Source organism: Microcebus murinus, chromosome 1, assembly GCF_040939455.1.
Source record: "Microcebus murinus isolate Inina chromosome 1, M.murinus_Inina_mat1.0, whole genome shotgun sequence".
Lineage (NCBI taxonomy): Eukaryota > Metazoa > Chordata > Mammalia > Primates > Cheirogaleidae > Microcebus > Microcebus murinus.
This window is the reverse complement of record NC_134104.1, coordinates 149,552,036-149,571,270: the sequence shown is the minus strand read 5'-3', so window position 1 is coordinate 149,571,270 and position 19,235 is coordinate 149,552,036. Positions and strand designations below refer to the sequence as shown.

Here is a 19,235-nt window from a genome sequence, read left to right as displayed (position 1 = left end):
TCCTCATTTCGTTTTACTTTAAATTGTAGCGTTCGTTTCTGAAACTACTTTTCTCAAGATCCTTAGAGATTGTGAGGGTATGTTTGGGATTTGCTATCTGTTCCATGAGATCTCCGTGCTTGGTGTGACCAGGAACGGTCAGGCCCCTTCCCTTTTTGAAGTCCTTCCCAAACGTGCACTCTTTAAATGATGAAAATTAAACAGACAGAAATAGCCGTGGCCTCCTCGCTTCAACAAGGAACAGGAAAGAGGTGCTGGGCTGAGAACGAGAAGCTGGTTTCCAACAAATGCAAATGAGCGGAGATGACTTGTTTGCTCGTTTGAAAATTTGGAACCCACCCAACTGGACCATGGGTGGCAGTGAGACTAGTGCCACACATGTGCTCGGCAGCAGTGGTGTGGCCTGGGGCTATGCCCACGACCTCACCACTCATTTCCAATGCCGCTGCCACTGTCCCCTGTCCAAGCCAGCGTGGTGGGTAGGGCCTGTTGCCAGCTTGCTTCCCTCTTCTGTCCTTACCTTAACAGGCTGTGCTCAATGCTGCAGCCAGAGTGATCCTGTTGACATTTTTGTCCCTCCACTACTCAGAGTCCTCTAATATCTCCCCAGCTTTCCATAGCCTGCCAGGCCCCACGTCACCAGGCTCCCAACCCCCTCTCTGCTCTGGGTGCTACCACACTCCTCCTCACACCTTCTGCTCCAGCCACTCTGGCCTCCTTGCTGTTTCTTTGTGCGCATGTGTGAAAATTTCTCTAGGCCAGATATATACCTAAAAACGGAAGTGCTGAATCAGGGCATCTCTACATTTTCTAGATATTGCCAGTTTTCTACAAGTGGGTTTGCCAATTTAAATTCCTACCCACATTGTGGAAGAGGGTGGGTTCTTCCACACCTGCTCCCAAACTTGGTATTGTCAGATTTCTTGATTTTTACTAATCAAAGGGGTGGGAAATGTTAGCCAACACTGTTTCAATTTACATTTTCTTGATTCATGATGGAAATTTAGCATATTTTCACGTGTATTCGGTCATTTGTATTTCCTAGTCTGGAAATCTGCTGGGGAGAGAAGAAATTGAGATAACTTCAGTTTCTTGAAAAGTTTATTCAATTTTTCTGTTTTTCATGAGCCAGTTTTGGCAATGTATAATCTTCTAGAAAATTATTCATTTCACTCAAATTTTCAAATGTGTTGACATAAAGTTGCTCGAGGTGTTCTCTTTTGGTGTTTACCCTCTGTTCTACTTATTTGAGTCTTTGGTTGTTATTGTTGCTAATATTACTTATTTGTGCTTTTTCTCATTTATTTCTTCATCAGTCTTGCTAGAGGTGGGATATTTAAGACTGTGAATAGCCTCAGAACAGACTATTCACTGAGTTATGAAAAGTGACTCAATGTTGAAAGAAAAGTTCCATTTTTCAGAGTCTTTTAGATTTCAGAATTGTGGATGGCAAACTATGGATCTATGCTTTCATTTTCATTCTGTTGTAAATATTTTGCAATTTTTGTTCTGCTTTCATTTCTAACTCGTAGAGCATTTAGAAATTTATTATTAGCTTCCAAAACCATGTTCTTTTGTGTTGTATAATCTATGTGAAGATGATTTTTAAATTGCGGACAGAAAATATGGTCCGTATGATACCTTTTCTTTCAGATTTGCTAATAACTCTGTTGTAAGGTTGTACATGGTCAGCTTTTGCGAAAGTTCCACATTCTCTGTTTCAGGACTTCTCAGCTGGAAAGCCATGGATGGGCTGTGGGTGTGTAGTAGCATTGATGTCTTCAGCCCCACCCCGGGACGGCTGGGTTGGGCCTTTTCCAGAGCATCCTTCTCTGGGGTTCCTCAGAGCGCAGCCCCTGGCTCAGGAAGCTCACCTGCTCCCCAATCCCCTGCCCCCTGCCCTGCAAGCCCAGAAGCATTTCCAGCTCTTGCTGCTCTAGGGTAATGTGCTAAGCCCAGGATCAACATTCACGCCACCAGCCAGCTGCAGAGTCCCCGGCCGCCCTTCCAGGACAAGGGGTGTGCAGAATGTTCCAGGTGCCTAGGAACATGGCGCAGCAAGGCCTCTGGGAGACTTGGGGGCCAGGGAGGCGCAGGTGGGGCTCCTGGCAGATACAGCTCCAGGCAGCAGCACCCACTCTCTGCTTTACATATTTCGGTCATTTCCATCTATTTGTGGCTGATGTGCCTTTTTAGTGGCATCCAAACCAGCTGCAGGGTGACTGTTCTAACAATATGTGCATGACCTGAAAGTAGAGCTATGTAAAAACATCTGATACCTTTGATATTCATTTGTATTTCCATATAACAAGAAATTTCAACATGTGTTAAGGAAAGAGAAAGAACTAGTAGATTCTTCAAATACAACTTCAGCCGTTGCAAAATTTTGAATGATTATAAATGTTTTGCTTTCATTTTTATCAACTGCTTATGCGAGTAAGGCTTCTGATTGATTGTAATTATCAAGAATTTGAAATTATCATCAGCAAAAATCTTGATCTGGAATGTGCATAGCAATTTCAAGAGTAAAATATGATGAAGGCTTATGTCTGCCGGAAAAACCTCATTTCTCATTTATAAATTGGAAAATATTTTACTTGTAAAATTTGTAAAAAGGCAATGTGTAATATTTTACAATACTGTGAATTTTGTATCTCTTATAACTATGTTAACAAAATGAAAATTGCTTTCTTAATAGATTGCTTCTTTGATGTTATGTAGTTTTCCTCTTAGTCCTATTAAGGCTTTTGCCTTAAATTCTATTTTTATATTCTCAGCATTCTTTCAGTGAATTTTTTTTAGAATAACTCTTCCATCCCTTTATTTTTAATCTTTCTATGTGATTTTGATATAGGAGTTCTTTATATAAGCAACATGTGAAATTCTATGTCTTGTAACAAATGATGGTAATCCATTTGCTTCTTACCTTCTTTCATGATTATTGATATTAATATAGTCAGACTTCCTTTTGCCCTCTTATTTTGTTTTCTGTTTACCCACCTTTTCCCTTTATTTCTTTCTTAAATCTCTTTCCCTGTCTTTAGTCTTTTTTTCCCCTCTGCTATTTTGGAAACTATAAATTGTAGTCACTATTCTTTTTTTGAACATGCATATTTAATGACAGATTTTTCTAACAGATTCTAGAGTTAGTATTTGCATTTTCCTTTTAAACACAACATGAGTTTTTGCACACTTTGTTCACTGAATGTCATCACTTCCCTACCATCTAGTCATTGCTGCCCTGAGGCTTTGGGGTTTTGTTTATTTTACATTTCTAAGCAACAAGAAAAGTTTTCTTCCATCAGCAGTTAAATTTACCAATATATTTTGATCAGTTTCTGTCCTTAACAACTGTCTTTTGTATGCCATGATGTTTTTCTAGGTTCACTTTTCTTCTTGATGAAGCAGTTTTTAAAAAGTTATTAAATGTCTATGGACAGTAAAATCTTTTAATTCTTGTATGTCTTAAGATGTCTTTCATTTGTCTTCACTCTTGAATGATAAGTTAGCAAGGTATAAAATTCTAGGTTAGCAGTCATTTTCCTTAAACACCTTGTCATCTGGCATAAAATCAATCTCTTCTCTCTGACATCTTTTAAGAGATACTCTACATGACTGATGTGCTACCATTTCATAATAATATGTCTAGGAATATTTTGAATAGAGCATTCATGTATTTCTCTAATTCTGGAATAATTATTTACTATTATTATAGTTTTTCAGATGTTAGTTTTCACTCATACCCTTCTTTCTCATTTTCTGAAACTCCACACAAATGTCAGAGTCTCTCAATATATTCTTGACGTTCCTTATTGGCTCTCTCACATTTTAAAATATCTTTGCTCCTTTGAGCTATGTCCTGGGTCAGTTTCTCCATGCTATTTTCCAATTCGTCGATTCTCTCTTTGTGTATAGTTTGAAGAACAATTTTTTCCCATTTTGATAACAATAATCTTAATTTCTAAGATCTTACTGTTTTTGATTCATTATTTTTCATACATTCTTGTTTTATGTTTCATTTCTGCCCATATTCTTTTATAATCATTGTTCTGTTTTAGTAGAAGTAATTCTTTCATTTTGATATTTGAATTATCTTTATGGTTTAGCATTTGTCTGCCCTCCACAGCTGCAGAGAGGTGGAGTTTGGAGGGTGGGGGAGATGGGAAAAGGGAGAGAGAGTCTCTTCCTTCTGATTTTTATTAGACAATTTTCACTAGGATTGATAACTAAACGTACCTAAATTCTCAAGGTTAAGCACAGGAATTTCTTAAATTTTTGTGCAAATGGTTTTTATGTATATAAAAATAGGGCTTTACATAAAAACCCATCATATTTTACAGTGTGGGTTTGGCATATTATTCCAGGTTGTCACATGGTGTTGAATTCTGATCCTATCTTTTAAATCATCAGCTATCACTCCCAATCGCTTTGTGTCAATTGCTATTCTAATAAAGCATGTGTCTTTACTTTCGTAGCCTCAACCACATATTGTAATTATAATCACCCACTTATTTGTGTGTGCTTTTTAATTATAATTTTTTTTTTAGATAATTGTAGATTCAAATACAGTCGTGAGAAATAATACCGAGCAATCTTATGTACCCTTTACCCAGATTCCTTCATGGGAACATCTTGGAAAAAATATGCAACATCACCCCCAGGATATTGATGTGGATAGAGTCAAGATACACAACAATTCCATCTGCACAGAGACCCCTGTGTTGCTCTTCTAGAGCTGAACGCACTTCCCTCCTGGTGCCCACCTTCATCCACACTCCTTATTCCTGGCAACTGCTTATTTAGTCTCCATTTCTAAAATGTTGTAGTTTCAAGAATGTTATATAAATGGAATCATACACCATACAGTCTTCTTTCACTCAGCAGAGTTCCCTCAAAATGGGCCCATATTGTGGTGTCAATAGTTTATTCCATTTTATTACTGATTAGCATTCTACAATATGGATGTGCCAAAGTGTTTATCCATCCAGTCATTGAAGGCCATCTGAGTGGTTTCCGGTTTGGGGCTATTATGAACATACAGCTACTATGAACATTCATGTACATGTTTTTGTGTGAACATGGGCTTTTGTTTCTCTGGGATAAATGCTCAGGAATTCAATTGCTATGTCATTTGATATTTGCATGTTTAGTTTGTTAGTGAAGCTGCCAAACTATTTCCAGGATGGCTGTGAAATTTTACATTCCCGCCAGCAATATATGAACACCTTTTCATCATTGTCACAAGCATTTGGTGTTGTCACTATTTTTTATATTAGCCAATCTGACAGGTATGTAGTGATCATCATAGTCTTAATTTGCATTTCCATAATGGCAAATGATGTTGAACATTTTCATGTACTTTTTGGCATCTGTATATCCCCTTTGGTGAAAAGGCTGTTCATATCTTTTGCCCATGTTGTAATTGGATTGTTTGGGGTTTTTTACTGTCAGGTTTTGAGGGTTTTTTTAGGTATTCTAGATACTAGTCGTTTGTTGGATATGTGTTTTGCAGATACTTTCTCCACTCTGTAGGTTGCCTTTTTATCCTCTTATGACTGTCTTTTGCAGACCAAAAGTTTTTAATTTAGAAAAAGTCCAATTTATCCAATTTTTCTCTTATTGGTCATGCTTTTGGTGCCAAGTCTAAGAATTCTTTGCCTAGCCCTAGATCCCAAAGATGTTTTTTATAAAAGCTTTATTGTTTTATGTGTAACATTTAAGTCCATGATCCATTTTGAGGTGACTTTAGTGTAAGGTATGAGGTTTAGATGTCAAGGTGTTTTGGGGGAGAGGTTGTTTGGGGGGGGTTGTTTGCTTGTTTGTTTTTTGGTAGACCAAAAGGTCTACCTGGATGTCAGTTTGCTTGAGCATCATTTGTTGAAAAGGTTATTCTTCCTCCACTGAACCACTTTTGCACCTTTGTCAAGAAGGTTGGCCATATTTGTATGGGACTATTTCTGGATTCTCTATTCTGTTCCATCTATCTGTGTGATGACATCTCCCCTAATACCACAAAGTTCCAAATATTGTAGCTATATAAATCTTGAAATCTGATAGACTGATTCTTCCTACTTTATTCTTATTTTCCAAAAATTGACATAGCTATTCTAGTTCTTTTGCTTTTCCATATAAATTATAAAATAATCTTGTTTATATCTACAAATAATCTTGCTGGGATTTTGAAAAAATTTCATTAAACCTGTATATCATTTTGGGGATAATTGACATCTTGACTAGGTTGAGTCTTTCAATCTATGAATACAGTAAGTCTCTCCATTCATTTAGATCTTCTTTGATTTTTTAATCAGCATTTGCAGTTTACAGCATATACAACGTATATATGTTTTGTTTGATTTATACCTAGACTTTTTCTAGCAATTATAAATTGTATTGTATATTTAATTTTGGTGTCCACATGTTCATTGCAATATATAGAAACACAATCAATCTCTATTTGTTTATCTTGTATCCTGAAACTTTGTTGAACCCATTTATTATTTCTAGGAACTTTCTTTGTAAATTCCTTGGAATTTCCTATGTAGACAATAAAGTCAGCAGCAAACAGGGGCAGTTTATTGCTTACTTTCCTTTTATTTCTTTTTTGGACAGGGTCTCACTCTGTTGCCCAGGCTAGAGTGCAGTGGTATCATCATAGCTCATTGCATCCTCAAACTCCTAGGCTCAATTGATCCTCCTACCTCAGCCTCCTGAGTAGATAAGACTACAGCATGTGCCACCATGCTCAGATAACTATTTTAAGGTTTTCTTTTCTTTCTTTTTTTTTTTTTTGTAGAGATGTCATCTCACTATGTTGCTCAGGCTAGTCTCAAACTCCTGGCCTTAAGTGATCCCCCCTCCCACCTTAGCTTCTGAGAGGGCTAGGATTATAGGTGTGAGCCACTGTGCCTGGCTTACTTCTTACTTTTTTTTTTTTTTTTTACCTAAATATCTTTTAATTAGATTTTCTTTAAGTAACCAAGTATTGAAAACTTTATGAAAACATTAATTATCTTAAAATGGTTGAGGTTCCTTTTTTCCCTTAAGGAGTTTAACCTGGGGTGGGGGGGGGTATCTTTTATAGACACACATATTTTCCAAGGGACACATGATTGAATCTACCTCAAATCAACTTTTTGCAAACAGAAATCCCTGTATTAACAAGGCCAATATAATTTAGATAATGAGTGTTAGTGTTCAAAATATCTTTAGTAAGTAAATAACGGGGAGATGTAAAATGTTGTGGTTTGCTTGGTAAATCCTAATTGCGAAATTTCTTCTTCTTTCGGAACTTTTTTCCTGCTGAATTTGCTGCTTTTTCAGCCATGATCTCTGAATACTTCCTTTGGTTATATCTTCTAAACTCAGAATCAACAAGCAATTCTTCCACAATAGTTCTTTTCCTTTGCTTCTTAGGAATTCATAAATGGTAGAAATCAGCTGGATTGGCAACAGTGGTTCGCATCTGGAAGTACTTGGGGAAGCCATCTCTATCATTTTTCTTATAAAACCTGTTTGGGTCCATGCTTGCTCTCATCTTCAGTGCTTTGAGACCATTTTTCAGTTCATCTGTCATTTCTGGAGCTTTCATACCAAACCAGCCATCCCCTGCTGTTTTCTGTCATTCTTTTCTGCGTTTTTTTTCTAAAGTCAATTCTTTGATTCACTACATGGTGGGATAGAGTCGTTTTTTTTCAAAATCAGGTGTAATGATGGCTTTCTGCAGAAGCTCATTTTTCTTTTTCTCCTTGATCTGTGTTAGAGTTCTCTTGTTAGGCTGCAGTTTGTCTGCACTGAAATTAATATACAAACCACCCGACTGCTTTATACTCAGGCCAGGGTCTGTGCTGCTGCTTCTCAACTTCAGCAGTTTAGCCTTTGTGTTATTTAGTAAGCCTTCTTCATCACTAAATTCATCTACACTTTGGTCATGGTCTGGTGGCTCTTCTTCACTCTTTTCATCCTCTTCCTCCTCTTCTTTTTCTTCCTCGATGGCAACCTCACTTGCCTTGTCTTCCTCTTCCAAGTAAAAATTTTTATCAGCACTCCGTCCAGGAGTTGTGTCAATTACAAATAATGCGTTATCACATGACATATTTCCTGTGTCTCAACTTAATGACTCCCTTTGGCCACCATTGTCAACAAAACACAAAGTGTGCCCTTCATTCTCACTGTTTTCAGACTGCTGGCTTTCATCCCTGCTGAGAACTAGTACAACAGAATCATCTTTATCCTGAGGTGTGTCATATGTAGTTTGGTGTCACATTCAAGATCTACATTCTTTTCACTGTTCATGTCTTCATTGACACCTAAAATTGTTGATTCATCATCATCATCACTATCACCACAATCATCAAACTTTGTCAGGTCACTTGTTTTTATGGTGTTTATCCTCTTTTTGTTCCATCTGTCCACTTCCACAACTGCAAATGTTTGAGTTAGTGATTTCATTACAGCCTCAGAGTTAAGAATTAAGGGCTCTGATGTGGCATTGTTATTTTAGAGGGTCGAATGACTGTGAGAAACTAAGTGCTGAAGACTACTGTCCTGAAATTCAGAAAGATTCTTCTACTGAGATCCTTTCTCATTAATTTCTTTTCCTTCATCTATTATTTCTTTGGTGTCTTCATCCAAATCCTTATAATTCTGCTTTCTTTAAAAGATGCAACATTGGCCTGGTTTTACTCTCTTACATTAGAAAGTTGGCGTTTTTGCACTTTTAGTATTTTTTCTGAATTTCTGTGGAAGGAATCGTTATCAAAGTCATTATTTGAGAAATACAATTTATTTATCTCAGAAAGAGATTTTGCTTATATAGGAGAAGTTTGTCTGGTATCTGAATCTTCTGAATTCATAGGTATATCAACAATTTGCTTCTCATTTCCTGGTATGATTTTACTATCTTTCTTCTCAGTTTGTGCCTGTAATTTCCTCTGCAAATTCCTGGGTGTTTGCCTAGTGGCAATTCCAGAGAATGAAGCATCCGAACATGATGTCTCAGCATCAGATATAGCTTCTGCATGAGATTCTTGGCTTGGATCTGACAGAGGTTTCGCCTTACTTCTGGTTCCTGTAGTTATTTCTGTGGAAAGCACAATTCTAGAAATACCTGAAATGTGAGATTCTGCTTCAGAGACCACTTCTTCAGTATGAGACTCATCTGTTGGAGTTTTTTTCAGCCTTTTCCTAACACTGGACACTGGAGTGCATGCAATTAAGATCTGCCTTCTAGTTACTCTAAAAGTGAGATCCTGGTGTTCGGACTCAGAAGAATAATTTGACTCTGCTTCAGAGATCTCTCCATCAGTTGATGGTTCGGTCAGCTCTGGTGGTAAGCCTGCAGTTCTGCTCTTTCTCTTTCTGGTTTTAGGAGTTCTAGGGATCAAACTTTGTTTCCCAGTGGTCTGTGATTCAGCAGTGCTTTGGTCATCAGTTACAGATTCCTTCCTGCTTTCTGGATGCGTTTGAAACCCTGCAGCAGCATAACTCTTCTGCTGGGAGCTTTCAGGCAACGTGGCTTGGATGTTGGCCCGAATCCATGCCAATCTGGTGACCACCATCTTCCAGATACCCCAGCAGCCACTGCCGCTTCCCTCTGCTCCAGCGCCCCTGAAATGTATTTCTTACTTTTTGATCTACAGTTTTTAGTTCCTTCTCTTGCCTTATTGCACTAGCTAGAAGATCCAGTACAATGTTGAGTAAGTGTTGTAAAAGTGAGTAAGTACTCTTCCCTTGCTCCTAATCTATGGGGAAAAACATTAAGGCCTTCACCATTAAGATTAATGCTAATGTAGTAGCTTTTTATCAGTTGAGAAAATTCCTCTGTAGTCTTAGTGTCCTGAGATTTTTTTTTTCTGTTAATACATGTTGAATTTTGTTAAATGCTTTTTTCTGCATTAGTTAATATGATCCTGTGATTTTTCTTCTTTAGCCTGTTAACGTGGTGGGATACATTAATTGCTTTTCAAATATTGGCCAGTTTTGCATCCCTGGAATAAACACCACTTGATCACAGTGTACCATTGTTTTTAAATATTGTTGAATTCTCTTTGTTAATATTTTGCTAAGGATTTTTTTTTTTTTTGTCTATATTCATGAGGGCTATTGGCCTATGGTTATCTTTTATTGTACTGACTTTCTCTGGGTTTGGTATCAAGGTAATTCTGACATACAAAATTACAAATATTCTTCCTTTTCTATCTTCTGGGGGAGATTACATAGAACTATTTTTAATTCTCATGTGAAGCCATATGGACCTAGAGATTTCTTTCGGGGGAATTTTTTAAATTATGAATTCAATTTCCTTGATAGTTATAGGGAATATTCAAACTATGAATATGTATGTCATATTGGGTGAGTTAAGGTAGTTTGTGTTTTGCAAGGAATTGGTCCATTTCATCTAAGTTGTGAAATTTATATGTGTAGGGTTGTTTGTAGTATTACTTTATTTTCCTTTTGGTTTCTTCAGCGTCTGTAGTGATATCCCATATTTCATGCCTGATATTAGTCAGTTGTGTCTTCTTGCTTTTTCTCTTTTTCAATTTTACTAGATATTGTCAATGTTATTGAGCTTTTAGAAGAATCAGCTTTTGTTCTATTGATTTTCTTTATTGTTTTTTCATTTTTGACTTCATTGATTTCTGCTGTTATTTTTATTATTTTTCCTATTTCTTCTTGTTTTAGATTTATTTAACTCTTCTTTTCCTAACTTCTTGAGGGAGCTAAGATCATTGAGAAGAGATTTTTTCCTCTTTTCTAATGTAAACATTTAGTTCTATAAATTTCTCTCTCTCGGCATTGCTTTAGCAGTGTCCCACAGATTTGGGGGTGTCATACTTTCTTTTTCATTGAGTTCAATGTATTATTATTTTTTATTTCCCTTGAGACTTCTTTTTTGATGCATGGATTATTTAGAAATGTGCTGTTTAGTTCCCAAATGTTTGTTGATATTTCTTTTATCTTCCTATTATTGATTTTTATTTTCATTCCAATGTGGTCTGAGAACACACTCTATATTGTATTAATTCTTTTAAAGTGTTGAAGTTTGCTTGATGGTCTGTGACATAATCTACCTTGGTATGTGCTCTATGGATCCTTTAAAAGTATACATATTCTACTGTTGTTCAGCAGAGTGTTCTTAAATGTCAGTTAGATTCTGTTGGCTGATGGTATTATTCTTTTGAAATCTTACAATTTTCTGTCTAGTTGTTCTATCAAGTGTAGACAGAAGGATTTTGAAGTCTCCAACTGTAATTGTTGATTTACCTATTTCTCCTTTCAGTTCTTTGTGTCTTTGCTTCACATATTTTGCAGCTTTAATGTGTGGTACATATACATTTAGGATTTCTATGTGTTCTTGGTAGAGTGAGCATTTTAATCCTTCTGTAATGTTTCTTTCTGTCCTTGTTCATTTTCTTTGCTCTGAACTCTACTTTATATGATGTTGAAGTGGGCATTACCACTTCTACTACTTCCTTTTGATTAATGTTTGCATGATATATCTTTTTCCATTCTTTTACTTTCAGTCTAAATATATCATTGTTTTGAAGTGAAATTCTTGTATACGGCATATAGTTGGGTCATATTTTTTAATCTATACTGCCAGTCTTTGTTTGTAAATAGGTGTATTTAAATAATTTACATTAACTGCAATTATTGACGTGCTAGGGCTTATGTCTGCCATTTATTTTTATTTTCTGTTTGTTCTCTCTGTTTTTCGTTTCTTTCTTTTTTTTTTTTTTTGCCTTTCTGTGGTATAGTTGAGCATTTTTTGAGAATTATATTTTGATTTATCCCTAATGTTTGGAGTGTACCTTTTTAGTGGTTGCTCTAGTCATCACAAGACATATACATAAACTATTACGGCCTTCCAGTGTCAACATTTCACTGTTCAAATGATGCATAGAAGCCTTACCTTTTTATTTCCCTTTACCCTTCTTTAATATTTACCTGTCTGCCTATCCTTCTATCCTATTTATTGTCTTAAATATTTCCTCTGTATCCATTTCAGGCTATACCAGTGTTATAATTTTTGCTTCAGCTACCAAACACAACTTAGAAGGCTCAAAAGCTGGAAAAAAATGTACTATACTTACCAATAATTTATTTCATTCTTTTTGCTGTTCTTGCCTTCTTCCAGATATTTTGTCATTTCTTTTCCATTTGAAGAAATTCCTTTAGGACATTCTCTTATGATGGTTTGCAGGTGACAAATTCTTTCTTTTCCTTTATCTGAGAATATCTTGATTTTCCCTTCACTCCTGGAGAACATTTTCACAGGGTAAAGGATTTTGGATTGATAGTTCTTTTCTTTCAGCAATTGAAAATGTGCCACTAATCTTGGACCTGCATAATTTCTGATGAGAAGTTCACTTTAACTCAAATTGTTTATCCCCTATATATGATGTGTTGCTCTTGAGCTACTTTCAAGATTTTTTTCTTTATCTTTAGTTTTCAGAAGTTTGACTGTGATATGTCTTGGTGTGAATTTCTTTGGGTTTATCTTGAGAGTCACTTATCTTCTTGAATATGTAGGTTTATGTCTTTTGCCAAATATATAATGTTTTTATCCATTATTTCTTTGAGCACATTTTTAGCCTCATTCTCTTTCTCCTCTCTTTCTAGGACTCATAACATAAATGCAAGATCTTTTGTGATAATTCTACAGGCTCTTGAGGCTCTATTCATATGTTTTTACACATTTTTTTCTGTTGTTCAGATTCGGGCATTTCTATTGTTCATTGATCAAGTACACTGACTTTTTTTTTAATATTAATAGTTCTCCAACTTGACAATTTATTCTATGTCTCCTCCATTCTTCTCTTGAACCTATCCAGCAAGTTTCAAAATTTATTTTCTATAATTTCCATGTGGTTCTTCTTTGTGTCTTCTATTTCTTTGCTGAGATATTTGATTCACTTGTTTGTTTCAAGAGTGTTCATAATGGTTTGTTGAAGCATTTATATCATGGCTGCTTTAGAATCTTTGCAATTCCAACATCTCTGTAATCTTGGTATTGGCATGTATTGAGTGTCTTTTTTATTTTTATTATTCAAGTTGAGATTTTATCAGTTCTTGGAATGACAAGTGACTTTCTGTTGAAACCAGGACATTTGGGGTAACATGTTAGAAGACTCTGGATCTTAGCTGGCTTTGACACTGCTATGGCAGAGAGAGGGGTGGCACCACTTCATTACTCTAGGTGGGGGTAGAAGTCCAGATCATCCACTTGGTCTCCATTGACACCCAAAGTGGGCAGGGGCTCCTGTTACTGCTGGGTGGAGGTGGGAGTCCCCACTAGGTTTGTGCTAATACCATCCTGGATGGAGGGATGGGAGTGCCTCACTACTATTCCCCATTCAGCTTCCACTGATATCTCATTACTGCTGGGTGGTGTCAAAAGTCCCGTCTCCCCATTACCCTTCATCTGGTACCAACCCATGGGGAATAGGAAGGATGCTTTGTTACTGCTGGGTGGGAATTGAAGTCCAAACTTGCCACATGGTCTCCACTGACACTACAAGGAGGAGGAGGAGGGGAGACCCATTACCACCTGGTGGGGATGGAAGACCAGACTCCCTACCTGGCCTCCTCTGGCACCGTCCTGCCATGGGAGAAAGGGAGAGATTCGAGAATCCTCGTTACAGCCTATGGAGGGTGAAATTCTATGCTCCCCACTGGCCTTTGATAGCACAGGTGGGTGTGGGGCCATAGTTTTCTCTGTGATATTTAGCTAGAGTGGAGTATTTAATGTCTGGAAGTTTTCTGTCTTTCTAGCCCTTTGGCTAGAGAGAGCAGGCTTTTGTTGGAGCTATTTTTTGTCTGCACCTGTCGCCATTTCCAGGCTCCTGGCTTCTTCAGCACTCAGTCTGGGATATATGAGACACAAAGAAAATTCAGTGAACTCATCACTAAGTTGTTCCTTGGTCTCAAGATCTCTCAAGCTAGAATGCCTACTTCTCTCCACCTTTCAAAGTCTTTTTTTTTTTTTTTTCTTTGAGACAGAGTCTCACTTTGTTGCCCAGGCTATAGTGAGTGCCGTGGCGTCAGCCTAGCTCACAGCAACCTCAAACTCCTGGGCTCAAGCAATCCTGCTGCCTCAGCCTTCCGAATAGCTGGGACTACAGGCATGCACCACCATGCCCAGCTAATTTTTTCTATATATATTAGTTGGCCAATTAATTTCTTTCTATTTATAGTAGAGGCGGGGTCTCACTCTTGCTCAGGCTGGTTTCGAACTCCTGACCTTGAGCAATCTGCCCACCTCGGCCTCTCAGAGTGCTAGGATTACAAGTGTGAGCCACCGTGCCTGGCCCAAAATCTTTTTTTAATATAATATATATGACATTCAAGGATTTTAGTCATACTTAGTGGGAGAAATATGGAAAAGTACTTCTATTTTATCTTCCTGTAAGTTGCTGTTTGTTTATTTTTTATGTCTTTTCCCCCCAGCTAGACTGTAAAAGACTTGCGAAACACATACTTACTCACTCATTCTGATAAACTTAATGTCCAAAGTTTGTGAACTTCTCAAATATCACTTTGTCATTCCCACCCCCAACCTCTGACTTAAATCTCGCTGCAATTCATCTACAATGCTGGTAAGCTTCTGGTCTAGCCCCTTCTGTTGCATGCTTAGGCAACAGCTTCTCAGTTTCACCCCACTTGCCCATTCCTAGTTTTGTTGTTGCTTAATCCCTGGGCCCAGTGCCACCTCACTTCTCTGGAACAGCAGCCAACTGTTTGTTTTTTGCAGAGTATTACAGGGTTACAGATGGTTACATAAATTGCCTTTGCACCACCTGACAAACATGCCCATCCCCCAGATAATGCACACCACATCTGTTAGGTGTGGATTTACCCATTCCCTTCTAGTGCACACCACATCTGTTAGGTGGTGGATTTACCCATTCTCTTCTTTCCCCTCCTACCTGCCCAACACCCTATGAATGTTGCTTCCCATATATGCATGTTAGTGTTGATTAATTAGCACAAATTTAATGGTGAGTATATGTGGTGGTTGCTTTTCCATTCTTGTGATACTTGACTTAGAAGAATGGGCTTATCCTCCACCCAGGATAAGACAATAGGTAGTTTGTCATTGTTTTATGGCTGAGTAGTATTCCATGGCGTACACATACCATATTTTGTTAATCCACTCATGTATTGATGGGTACTTGGGTTGTTTCCACAGCTTTGCAATCGTGAATTGTGCTGCTATAAACATTGGAGTGCAGGTGTCTTTTTTATAGAATGTCTTATTTTCCTTTGGATAAATACCCAGTAGTGAAATTGCTGGATGAACTGGTAGTTCTACTTTTAGTTCTTTGAGTTATCTCCATTTTCCTTTCCACAGAGTTGCACTAATTTGCAGTCCCACCAGTAGTGTATGAGTGTTCTTATCTCTGTGCATCCACACCAACATTTGTTGTTTTGGGACTTTTTGATAAAAGCTGTTCTGATTGGAGATAAGTGATATCTCATTGTGGTTTTGATTTGCATTTCCCTGATGATTAGAGATGTTGAGCATTTTTTTCATATGTTTCTTGGCCATTGGTCTATTTCTTTTGAAAAGTTTCTGTTCATGTCATTTGCCCATTTTTTAATGGGGTCATTTGATTTTTTCTTGCTGATTTTCCTGAGTTTTATGCAGACTAGTTATTAGCCCTTTATCGGATGTATAGCATGCAAACATTTTCTCCCATTCTGTAGGTTGTCTATTTGTTCTAGTGATAGTTTCTGTGGCTGTGCAGAAGCTTTTTAATTTGATCAGGTCCCATTTATTTATTTTTGTCAATGCTGTGATGCTTCTTCATAAATTCTTTGCCTAGGCTGATGTCTACAGGAATTTTCCCAATGTTTTCTTCCAGAATTCTTATGGTTTCATGCCTTAGGCTTAAGTCTGTTATCCATCATGAGCTAAGTTTCGTGAGAGGTGAGATATGCAGATCCATACCTTTCACAATAACAAGAGAGGAAATAAAATAGGAATATATTTAACTAAGAAAGTGAAAAACCACTATAGGGAGAACTATGAAACACTAAGGAAGGAAATAGCAGAGTGGAAAATGCAGGTCCTGTGTCAGTCTTTCTTTCGAGTTGATTATCCTCAGAGATGAGAAGTGCACATTTGCAAGACAGGTGAAAAGTGTGGATCCTGTTTAAACAGATGGAAAACCATACCATGCTCATGGATCAGCAGAATCAACATTGTTAAAGTGTCTGTACTACCTAAAGTGATCTATGGATTCAATGCAATCCCTATTAAAATACCAACATTTTTTGCAGATCTAGAAAAAATAATGCTATGCTTTGTACAAAACCAGAGAAGACCTCATGTAGCTAATGCAATCTTAAGCAGAAAGAACAAATTAGGGGGCCAATTTACCAGACTTCAAGCTATTCTACAAGGCCATAATAACCAAAACATCATAGTACTGGCACAAGAACAGAGACATAGACCAATAGAACAGGACTGAGAACCCAGCTATAAAACCATCCTCATATAGCCATCTGATCTTTGACAAAGCAGACAAAAACATACACTGGGGAAAAGAATCCCTATTCAATAAGTGGTGCTGGGAAAAATTGGATAGCCACATGTAGAAGACTGAAACAAGGACCCACACCTCTTACCTCTCACAACTTTTAAAGTATAGGACAACATATAGTAACTAAAAGCAACTTATGCCATACCAACCACATTTTCCTTTCTTTAACAAATTTACTAAACTGGTAAGTCCAGGAATGCCTCATAAAGCTAACTGACAACAAGATATTTGGCAGTCTCTCTGCAGCCTAATATGTAACTTAGCATTTGGAGCTCATGCAATAAGAGATCAATTGGATTTGATTAGATTGAATAGAGATCTGTGGGATGGCTAAGTTAAAGAAATGAAGACTGGTTTGACAGTGGTATCCAACAATAGTTGATTCACAGGTTAATATCACCTTCAAAGAAGGTCTTTAATGGTAAACTAAAATGCATCATATCAAACTATTTTCCACTCAGTGACTTTTTAGTTTCTTGACTGAAGATACTAAACACATGCCTTATTGAAATGGCAATTAGCACAAAGTTGGGAATGAGAACTAATGAGTTAAGTAACAGAATCACATAAACCAGGACCTAAATAAAGATAGCACACTACCATGTTCCTGGATAGAGATTGCTATTGTAAAGATGTCCATTCACCTCGTTAAACTATAAATTCAATGTAATTCAATGAGGTTTTTTAAAAAACTGGACAAATTGAGCGCAAGTTTACATAGAAAGTAAGATATGAGACACCAAAAAATAATATTTGGAACAGAATGAGAATAAAATCTTATCCTTCCAACTATCAAAACATATTATAAAGCAATAGTAATTAAAATGAGGGGCACTGGTAAGGAAATAGGCAAACCAATGAGTGAAATAAGATAGATAGTCAAAACAATCTCTTATGTTCATAGGGGCTTGGTATATAATAAAGGTGGCACTTCAAATCAGTTGGAAAAAGATGGGTTATTTAGTAAATGGTATTGGGGGGGAAATTGGTTATATATTGGAAAGAAATAAAGTAAAACTCCTACTTTGTGTCATATGAAAAACTAAATTCCAGATGGATGAAATATTTAAATGAAAAGAAATAAAACTCTAAAAGTACTAGAAAAAATATAGAAGAGTATTTTTTATTACTTTCGGATAGAAAAATTCCTACTAAGCAAAACACAAAATCTTAAGTAATAAATGAAGATAATCAAATATCATAAAACAAGTTAAAAAGATAGGAAATAGACTAGAATAAAATATTTACAACATTTAAAAGGTCAAAAATTATTATCCAGACTTATTTGATAGGAACACTTCAATGTAAAATATCTTTTTTTTTTTTTATCTTACAAGGCTCCATCCTTGTGAGCCAGCCAACTATTTCATATTGAACTAAACTAAAAAAATAAAAATAAAAAAACCCAAATGATCTTTTCCAACAGTGAAGAGAATCATTGGCAGACAGGATGAAATGGTGGTCTTTCTAAGAAACCACCGTTGGCATTCAGCTTGGTAACCAGAGGTTTGGCTGTACCCCAATCTCAGTCCCCAGTAGCACTCCAACCACATAATTATTCTCAAAGGTCCTGAATAACTATGTTGTACCTGCTGGCACATGGTCCATCTTCCATGTTTGTCCTAAGGATTTTCTAGGGTGACATATTTTCACATTTGTTTTGTTTTTACTTTACTCTAGATTGCAATTTATTTGTGGGATACAGCTAAAGCAATGGTTACAGGAAAATTGATAGCATCAAACTCCTATATGAGAAAATAAGAAAGATCTCAAATCAGTGACTTCATCTTTCATCTTCAAAAACTAGAAAAAGAAAAACAAAACTAGAAAAAGTAGGATAAACTAAAACCAACGTAAACACAGGAAAGGAAATAATAAAGATAAGAGAAGAGACCAATGAAATAGAAAACAAAATAAAGCAAAAACAAAGGATAAAATGAAAAAAGCCAAAAGCTGATTCTCTGAGATTAATAAAATTGATAAAACTCTAGCCAGACTGATCAAGTAAAAAAGAAAGAAGACAGAAATTACCAGCATTAAGAATGAAAGGCAATATCACTAAAGATCCTACAATATAAAAAAGTATAATAAGTGAATTTTGTTTTTTGGGTTTTTTTTTTTTTTTAGACAGTCTTGCTCTGTCACCCAGGCGGGAGAGTTCAGTGGCATCATCATAGCTCACAGCAACCTCAAACTCCTGAGCTCAAGCGATCCTCCTGTCTCAGTCTCCCAAGTAGTTGGGACTACAGGTGCGCACCACCATGCCCAGGTAATTTTTCTATTTTTTGTAGAGTTGGGGTCTCGCTTTTGCTCAGGCTGGTCTCAAACTCCTAAGCTCAAGCGATCCTCCCCCCTTTGCCTCCCAGAGTGCTAGGATTACAGTTGTGAGCCACCACGCCCGGCCAAGGAATATTATGAACAATTTTATAACAATAAATTAGACAACATAGATAAGACAAATTCTTCAAAAGACAAAAACAACAAAAGCTTCCTGAAAAAGAAATAAATAAGCTAAATAGCCTTATAATTATAAAAGAAATTCAAATTGTAATTAAAAACCCTCCCACAAAGCAAGTTCTAGACCCAGGTGTCTTCACTGGTAAATTCTTTTTTTTTTTTTTTTTTTTTGAGACAGAGTCTCACTTTGTTGCCCAGGCTAGAGTGAGTGTCGTGGTATCAGCCTAGCTC

The 19,235-nt window shown here is 36.8% G+C and overlaps 1 pseudogene; it reads right to left on the bottom strand.

The window, feature by feature from the left end:
* Window positions 1-7,202: 7,202 nt before the first annotated feature.
* On the bottom strand, window positions 7,203-9,557 carry LOC105874493 (deoxynucleotidyltransferase terminal-interacting protein 2 pseudogene; annotated as a pseudogene).
* Between the last annotated feature and the right edge of the window lie 9,678 nt (window positions 9,558-19,235).